This window comes from Denticeps clupeoides, chromosome 18, assembly GCF_900700375.1.
Source record: "Denticeps clupeoides chromosome 18, fDenClu1.1, whole genome shotgun sequence".
Lineage (NCBI taxonomy): Eukaryota > Metazoa > Chordata > Actinopteri > Clupeiformes > Denticipitidae > Denticeps > Denticeps clupeoides.
The window spans coordinates 1,939,034-1,947,311 of record NC_041724.1 but is presented as its reverse complement, the minus strand read 5'-3'; the positions used below and the strand labels follow the sequence as shown (position 1 = coordinate 1,947,311).

At 49.8% G+C, this 8,278-nt stretch overlaps 1 long non-coding RNA gene across 1 annotated transcript; it reads right to left on the bottom strand.

Moving 5' to 3' along the window:
* Positions 1 to 599: 599 nt before the first annotated feature.
* Positions 600 to 7,727, bottom strand: LOC114768447 (uncharacterized). Its single transcript, XR_003743058.1, has 3 exons — positions 7,261 to 7,727; positions 6,215 to 6,399; positions 600 to 915 (listed from the first exon to the last, which is right to left on the bottom strand). It is a non-coding gene; the product is annotated as an uncharacterized LOC114768447 (long non-coding RNA).
* Between the last annotated feature and the right edge of the window lie 551 nt (positions 7,728 to 8,278).

Below are 8,278 nucleotides of genomic sequence, written 5' to 3'. Positions count from 1 at the left end.
TGCGTGTGGGGTGCTCAAATTTGCATTTTGCTGATGAAACAATGCCCGGATATTGCCGTTCTGTTCAGAATTTTTCACAGTTCTGCAGCTGCATTAAGGAACCTCAACTTGACTTTCATTTCGTCTTTCCGGTTGCTTATCAAAAAGGAGACGAAGAGTCCCATTAGACATGTTTGACATCAACGTGGCGTCTTCAGTTCGCTTGCAGTCAGAAAATACCCCCGTCACAGTCGCGTAATTTTTTTTTTCCTTCCCAGGCACTTTCCCGCGGGACTCGAAAGCACCCAAAGCGTTCTCTTTCGTCTTTTCCTCACTTCTGTGAAAGCGGTCCCACGAGGGAACACAGACACAGAGCAGATCATTTCTGTGTTAATGACAAAGTCGAAGCCGACGGTATCTTTTATTGTCGTACCACAGAACATGTTTCATTTGAAATGCCTCCGGGCTGAAACGCGGGAGACGTTTAAAGCAGGACAAAGAAAAGTTAAGAAAAACAGGATCTGCATAATTCATTTGTCATACATGCAGGGATCATTTATTTATTGTACATGTTGCTTTAGCGTATGATTTATTCATGGTACACATACTGGAATAGCGCAGGTACGTCAGGATGAGCGGAATTCTAATACGGTGAAGTCTTCAGGAGACTTTCTTAAAAACACTCTTGGTTTTTTGTCAGTTGCTCAATGAAAATGAATGGAATTATTCATATTTGTCATGCAATAAAAAAAAGAATTGTCAAAAACATATTGTCACGACTCCTAATCTGGAAAATAAATTAATTATCTAGACAAAGACTAAAATGAAAAAAATCTTTGACTTACAGCATATTAATATTAATTTGGTTATTCTGCTTCTTATTGTTGCTTCAGTCTCTTCGCAGCCGTTTCAGTCTGGATGTACGTGGCCACAATGCTGAAAAAAAATGATAAAAACATTTTAAGCTCATTGGAATTTACTCGCACCCTTGATAATGAGTTGATGAAACTGGGTGAAAAACTGATCATAAATGTCCCGTTATGAATGTCTTACCGCTTTTTTTTCTCGTTTTTAATCGTTTGTTATCAGCAATACTGTGCTATAATAAGACATAGCTGGTAATCAGCCCTCTGTTGGCAGCATTGATTTTTGCAGTGTTTCTTCACTCCGCCTCCCGCTCTAACCCGAGGTGATCAGGATCCAAGCAGACTGACTCAATCCGCCCATAAATCCTATCATGCATTTTGGCCCCGGGGGCCGCCGCTGTCCGGCTGAGGGCCCCCGAAGCAGGGAGCTGCCCAAGGCCTGATCGATCAGCGGCAACAATCCTATGGATCGGTCTGCTCCGGGCATCACCTCTCTCCCACTCCCGGACTCGGCTTCGCTCTAACGAGGCTTCCTCTCATCGTGCGGCAATTCCCTGTTGTGCCCCTGTCTCGGAACGACGGGGGAGAAGAGCCGAGCACAGACAGGTTGTACACCCCCCCCCCCAAAAAAAAAAAAAAGAAAAAGTACTGTCTGTGTTTACCCGGCGTCCTTCAGAGGCGGCTCCGGTGCGAGAGATGTGAATTTTCTCCTCTGATGTCTGTTACCTGCGCCAGTGAAAGTGAAGTGATTGTCACTTGTGATACACACCAGCACAGCACATGGTGCAAACGGTGAAATTTGTCCTCTGTATTTAACCCATCGCCCTTGGTGAGCAGTGGGCGGCCATGACAGGCGCCCGGGGAGCAGTGTGTGGGGACGGTGCTTTGCTCAGTGGCACCTCAGTGGCACCTTGGCGGATCGGGATTCGAACCGGGGCCACTTCCTTAACTGCTAGGCCACCACCACTGCCCAGCTAGGCCACCACTCCCCCGTAATGGCTTCATTACATGCAGTCGGGTGAAGCATTTACAGTATTTATCAGACGCCCTTATCCAGAGCGACTTACAATCAGTAGTTACAGGGACAGTCCCCACTGGAGCAACTTAGGGTTAAGTGTCTTGCTCAGGGACACAATGGCAGTAAGCGGGACTTGAACCCGAGTCTTCTGGTTCATAGGCGAGTGTGTTACCCCTAGGCTACTACCACCCCTATAGCCTCGGTTCCGTGCGTTTGGAGGCAACCGGAGCCGTTCCCTGTCTCTCGCTCCTTCGCTCCCCCGCCACCAGAGTGCTCACAGTGAATATTTAACCCCGCGTTATCGCCTCCGTGGAGCCCCCCCCCCTAATTGCAAAAGAGGTGAAGCCCGCGTTGCCCCTCCACGCCAGCGGCGCTGCTTTGATAACACCCTCGGCTGGTTGTAGACACAGAAAGTCTAATTAACCTCTCCTGATTAGGGCAATTATCTCCAACACATTACGGTTAATCCGAGGAGGGCTGCAAATGCACGCCGGTTTGAGTATGGCTTTCATATCAGCTTATTTCCCAGGACGCTCCGGGGTCAACGACGGGCTTTTGGGGAGCGCTGTTTTGCGGCCCGCGCGCAGACAGGTGACCACCGATGGAAGGTCATGCACGCCGCCGCCGCGTCCCCGCCGAAAATTATACATTGCGGCTAATTGATTAATTTGGCAAACAGCAGCACAGTCACTCGTGCAATGCGGCTCACGGTCACTTCATCACAGCAACGTTCTGAAGCCACCCGGCCAGGTGACAACGACTGGTTGAGTGTGCAAATTGTGCACGTTCTGGTGGCCGTAACAGACAAATGTTTTTCATATTTAAAGTTGCACTTTAAATATGAAAAAAAGTTCTAAATTCTTAAATGCTAATTGATTACTCTGCTTCCGTGTAGTTACTACATTTATAACCTGTATTTACTGAACAATAATAAAAGTAATATGCTTGTTTATTGTCACCTCCACACGTGCAGGAGGCATACTGTACATACATCACACTAAACAAAACAACACAAATGATATTAATAATGATAATAATACCGATTCTTGCTTTAATAATAAGTATTCCTTGTTGGTTCTTTTCTTGGTTTCCACGCAGCACAGATGGAAAACGACTGGCCGGCTGAGTTCGCGGCAGAGTGGTGAAAACCCATCGCCACATTTCTCCCCGCGTCAGACGCGCTAATTACGAATTCGGATATTTGTGATTGGCGGCACCACGCCGGCCTTCACCTGTGCTCTGCGTGTGTGTGCGTGTGCGCCGGCGGAAGGGAACGGCGCTCCGGTTAATATTCATGGGGCCACGGAGGCAGATGTGTGTGACATCTGTGTGGTGTCAGCGCGTTGTCAACACATTGTTAGCGCCGCAAACGTGCAAACAGATTACCAGGCGCCGGGGCCTGGATGCGCTGCGTTTGCGGCGCGAGGAGAGCCAGCCGCCTGTTTCCTGCTCGGCAGGAAACAGGAAAGGCGGCTTCCTGTCACCTGCTGAGCGCCGAGGGAGCCGCGGTGGCGGCGGTGGCGGAGCCCGAGCTGCCGATCCGCTCGCTCCGGTCCGCTCTCCCGGCTTTTTTTCTCGTGAGAACAGGGACGCTCCGGCTCGGCCAGGTGACCTCTGCCCTTTCGCGGTAATGGCTGGACGATGTCTGGACGGGAGAGCGAGGCCGGGCCTCCGCTGGAACTCGGGGGGCCAAGGTGTGTCCGAGCGCGGCCCTTCCGGTACGCGCGGACAATGCGGCCCAGTGTGTGTGTGTGGCGCGCCGAGGAGCACTCGTGGGCTCGGTGGACCTCGGCCAGCCGGGTCTTCGCTCCAAGCAACCCACGCTAAGAAAAATAAAAGGACGTTCCAACCCCTCCCCGGAACGTTTTTGGCAGACACGGCTTTGTCTATTTTGGAAATGGAGAACCGCACTTATAAAAGCCGACTTTTCTCCGCTTTTTTCCCCGATACGGTCGCCTTGCCAGAGAGCCGGTGGAAGTTTATACCTCTGTAATGGACAATAATCGGGTCCCCAGGGGGGCGGGGTGCTGAGACGGGTGGGTTGAAAGCCTGTGAAGATTCGAGGGGAGAACGTTGCTGAAGGAGGGAGAGGAACAAAGACAAACAACCAAGGAGCATTCTTCTCCGGCGACGTCAGAACTTTCTAGGCCCAACAGCGTTGAGGGACTATCTGTCACGTCCAAAACGGGCCAGCTACTCTGTGACGAGTCGTGTCCGGTGACCATTCGTCGGGTGGTTTCTATGCCTGGCCCAATCGCTCTTGGGAGCGACTCCACTCTCTGAGGATTGTGGGAAGGCCGAGGCGTTTCGGCAGCGCTGACCTTCGTCCCTTCGACGGTGGGCCACGGAACAATGGGCCCTTGTGCGCGAGCCCACGTAACCCGGCCGGCCCTCCAATACGTCAACATTCAGCGTGCAAAACGATCTTAAAAAGCTGCACAACAACGGCGTTAATGAGATTCCCGCTCTAATCTGCCCTCCCGACTCCCCGGGCCCGTCCGCCGCGAGACCAACTTAATGTGTCTTTAAAAGAAACACAATTAAGAGCATGATGGCGCGGGGCCCTTCCCCGACCCCCGGCCGTCCTTAATCAGCCCGGAGACGCCGCGCCGTCCTAATCGCCTCCGCCAAAGCCGGCGTGCTCATTATCAGGGCCGCGCCGTGTTTGTATGTTCTGCGGCGGGCACCTCCGGGGAGACAGTGCTTCTCCTCTGCCGGGGCCTCTGAGGGCGTGACGGAGGGGTGGAAGTGAGGATGCCGTGCCGCACAATACGCCAAATAACGCCTTAGAAACCGGAAATCTCAAACACATAAATCATTCATACATTCATTAACCTTCAACTAGTCATGTAACCCTTCACCAAAATAAAGAATCCTCAATAACCCAAATATTTACCATAAAAACCATATAAATATTTTTTTAAGTTCCAATTTGATGATGTAATATATATATATGAATATAATAACTGGAATTTTCATGACAACCTGAGGGGGAAACAGGTACTATTTTTGAAAGTGTAATTATTTACAATAGAAATGAGAAAAGACGTGTTCTGATAGGGCGGAAAACTTTTCTTGCCACGCGCCACATGAATATGCATAAGCGTTGAACAGTAGAGCGTAGAGCGTTTCAACTAGTCATGTAATCCTTCACCAAAATAAAAAAAATCATTAATACTTAATCATTAAATAACCCAAATATTTATAGTAAAAAAACATCTATATTTTTTTGCAGTTCCAATTTGATGATGTAATATATATATATATGTATATAATAACTGGAATTTTCATGACAACCTGAGGGGGAAGCAGGTACTATTTTTGAAAGTGTAATTATTTACAATAGAAATGAGAAAAGACGTGTTCTGATAGGGCGGAAAACTTTTCTTGCCACGCGCCACATGAATATGCATAAGCGTTGAAAAGTAGAGTTTTTATCCATGATTAAAACCTCTCCTCTCCTCGAGCCTCCCGGTTTTCAAATGTACGTTTTGGCAGCGACGAGCCGCCATACAGGCAACAAAACGTGCGAACGCAGCGAGGACCGCCGAGCTCTAATTGTAAAAAGAGAAAAAAAAAAACACGATTTTAGGAGCCGGTTCGGCAATTTGCATTAAAAAAAAACAAAAAAAAAACCCATTCCTGATGCCATCCGCAGTATTGAGATGCGGCGAGGAAAAAGCTGTTAGGCCGCGCAGGGGAAGGCGACGGCAACAACGTGGCTCCTCCTGCGGCAATTAAGCGCCGCCGCTCGTAATGCCTCCGAATCGCTCTTACTAAGCGCTTTCCTCTCTGCCAGGCAGCCCAAATTAATTTGAGCGATACTTTTCATTTAGCCGGCGTCAAAACGCCGTTCTCCTTTAGCATTCCATATGGGCGTCTGATGCCAGGTACGCCATTAAACCGCCGCGGCCAGATGTTTCCCGCCGCCGCGACATCGTCAATGCAAATTTATTCATTAAACAATTTAATTGTGGCCGTGACTGACAGGCGGCTGCGTTATTACGGACTCGGGCTAATAACGTTAGCCTTATTAGCGGACGGCCCGAGCAGGCCAGGAGAACGGCGGCTCGTTGCTCAGATAAATGTTGGTTTTGGTTGCGAGGCGTTTTCACAGCGGGAGAAACAAACGCTTATTGATCCAGACGAACGAAAACGGCCTCGTACAACACCGTCCAAGAACATGCAAGAACATGCTCCCCGAGGGACATTATTGAACCTCAAAGTACTTAAAGGTTATGCATACGTGCACCAAATCTGCTAGGAGTGAAGCAAAATGATCCGGAGATTCACAATATTTTATGGTAATTTTTGTTATTTATTGGTACATTTAGGTAACTTTTATATTCACATTTATTTTGTGGGCCGCAGCTACGTAATCCGAACGTCGAAAAGCTTCTGCCAGGCTTTTTTATTCACGGACTTTCTTGACGGGCCGTCCCCGGACACCTGACCCCTGCCGCCTCGGCGGCCTCCTGCTTCAGGATGTTGTTTTACCTCTTCACGAGTTCCGGATTCGCTTGTCTCCGCCACCGTCTGGGTGAGGAAATGGAAAGTGTGAAACAGGAAGCGCGTGTACCGTCAACTTCCGCCCCGCGGCTCCTTATCTCCATCTGGACCACATCAGGAATCTGGAACTTTGATCCAGGGTCTTCGTTTGGTACATCTAGCATATTGCTAACGTATTCTTCTAGTTTGGCCCAGTGTGCCAGATGCAGACCTGAGGTGGCGATGGTCTACGAGGAGTCCATCGATTTTTATCGACCTTTGTCTTTCCCCGGTGACCTTGCGCATCCGCTGGAGCACCAAACACACTCCCGCTTCCATACGCGGCCATCCGCTGCTGAGCGAAACAAGCGGCTTTTCCGCGCGGTAATTTTACGTCCGAGACGAAGCAGCGCTCGTTTGAAGAGAGATACATCACGACGCGCCTCTCGAAACGCTCCTTCCTGTCCAGCTCTCTGAAGTTCCTCAACTTCATATCCAGATGGCAGCTAACGCCGATTTCACATCACGTCCTGTGTCATGGTTGCACCGTATATCCGTACTTTAAACCAACACAGGAAAAGCGTTTTTCCTCCGCGTTGAGCAAATTTGTCGAAAGAAAAGGACAAAATGACTTTTTATTTTGCAGCAAAGCATTTCTTTCTATACAAGATACAGCCCTTGTTGTCTGTACTTCGTTTTTTTTGCATTATCAGTTCAATTCCCCAGTTTCGGCCTCATTTGAATATTTATTTGCACGCTTTCTTCTTAGATTTTTGTCTCCTTTTTTAAGTAAAATAATTAGAAAAAAACGATGCTAAAGCTAAAACCAGAATGTGCTGGAAGCAGCAGCGAACGGACACTTGTTTTTCGGAGAAATCTCGGGACGGGAGTGTTTAGCGGGGAACCTACAGGCCGCCTTTTGTGCTCGTCCTGATGCGGGAGGCCTGTCCCTCCAGGGCCCGGACCGGTTTGTTCTAGCCCGGCACACCCATCTTCCTCCGGGGCTTTTTGGCACGCATCCACCCCGGCCTGCGCTCTCCCTCCGTTCACATGCAAATACGAGCTCCGAGGCAGACGGGGTAATAAAGGCCCCCGCCGGTACACAACGTCCGCACGCCGCCGCTGTCCGCCGTCCGTCCTTCTTCACATCGGCCCATCGCGCTCGCCTCCGGATCCTTCCAGACCCGTTCGTGGCCCCGGGATCCGTCTCGCTTCAACAGAGGCCCCAAACCCCCCCCCCCCCGAATATTATTTCCTCATTTTCTACATCTGAATGTACAATCTGTTCAAATTCACGCTCCTCATGCAGCCCAAAGTTCTCAGTATTCAGGAGGTCGGTCTGTTGTCAGCCGCTCGCACCTTTCGCCCTCCCGGTGTGTCGGGGAGCGAGCGAGGCGGCGGGGCGAGCGAGGCGGCGGGGCGAGCGCGGCGGCGAGGCGTCTGCCACATTCCTCTTCCTAATTGGCCGGAGGCGGGGAAGGGATAGAATCTGAGCGCTCGCGGATCAAATCAAAGTAAAAAAACGCTTTACAGCGACGTGACACCGTAATGGCCGAAAAACAAACTGCGTTCCTCCTCCGAAAAAGAACGTCTGCAGAGGGATGGTGGTGGTAGTAGGTGCTAGTAGCCTAGCGGGTAACACACTCGACTACGAACCAGAAGACCCAGGTTCAAGTCCCACTTACTACCATCGTGTCCCTGAGCAAGACACTTAACCCTGAGTGTCTCCAGGGGGGGACTGTCCCTTTAACTACTGGTTGTAAGTCGCTCTGGATAAGGGCGTCTGATAAATGCCATAAATGTAAATGAAACTACGCTAATACGATTTATAAAAAAATACACGCAGAGCTGTTGCGTTTTACTTTTAATCCAAATGTTTTGAGCTCATTTTCTCAATGAGTGTTGCTGCAAAGCGTCATGGCGTCAG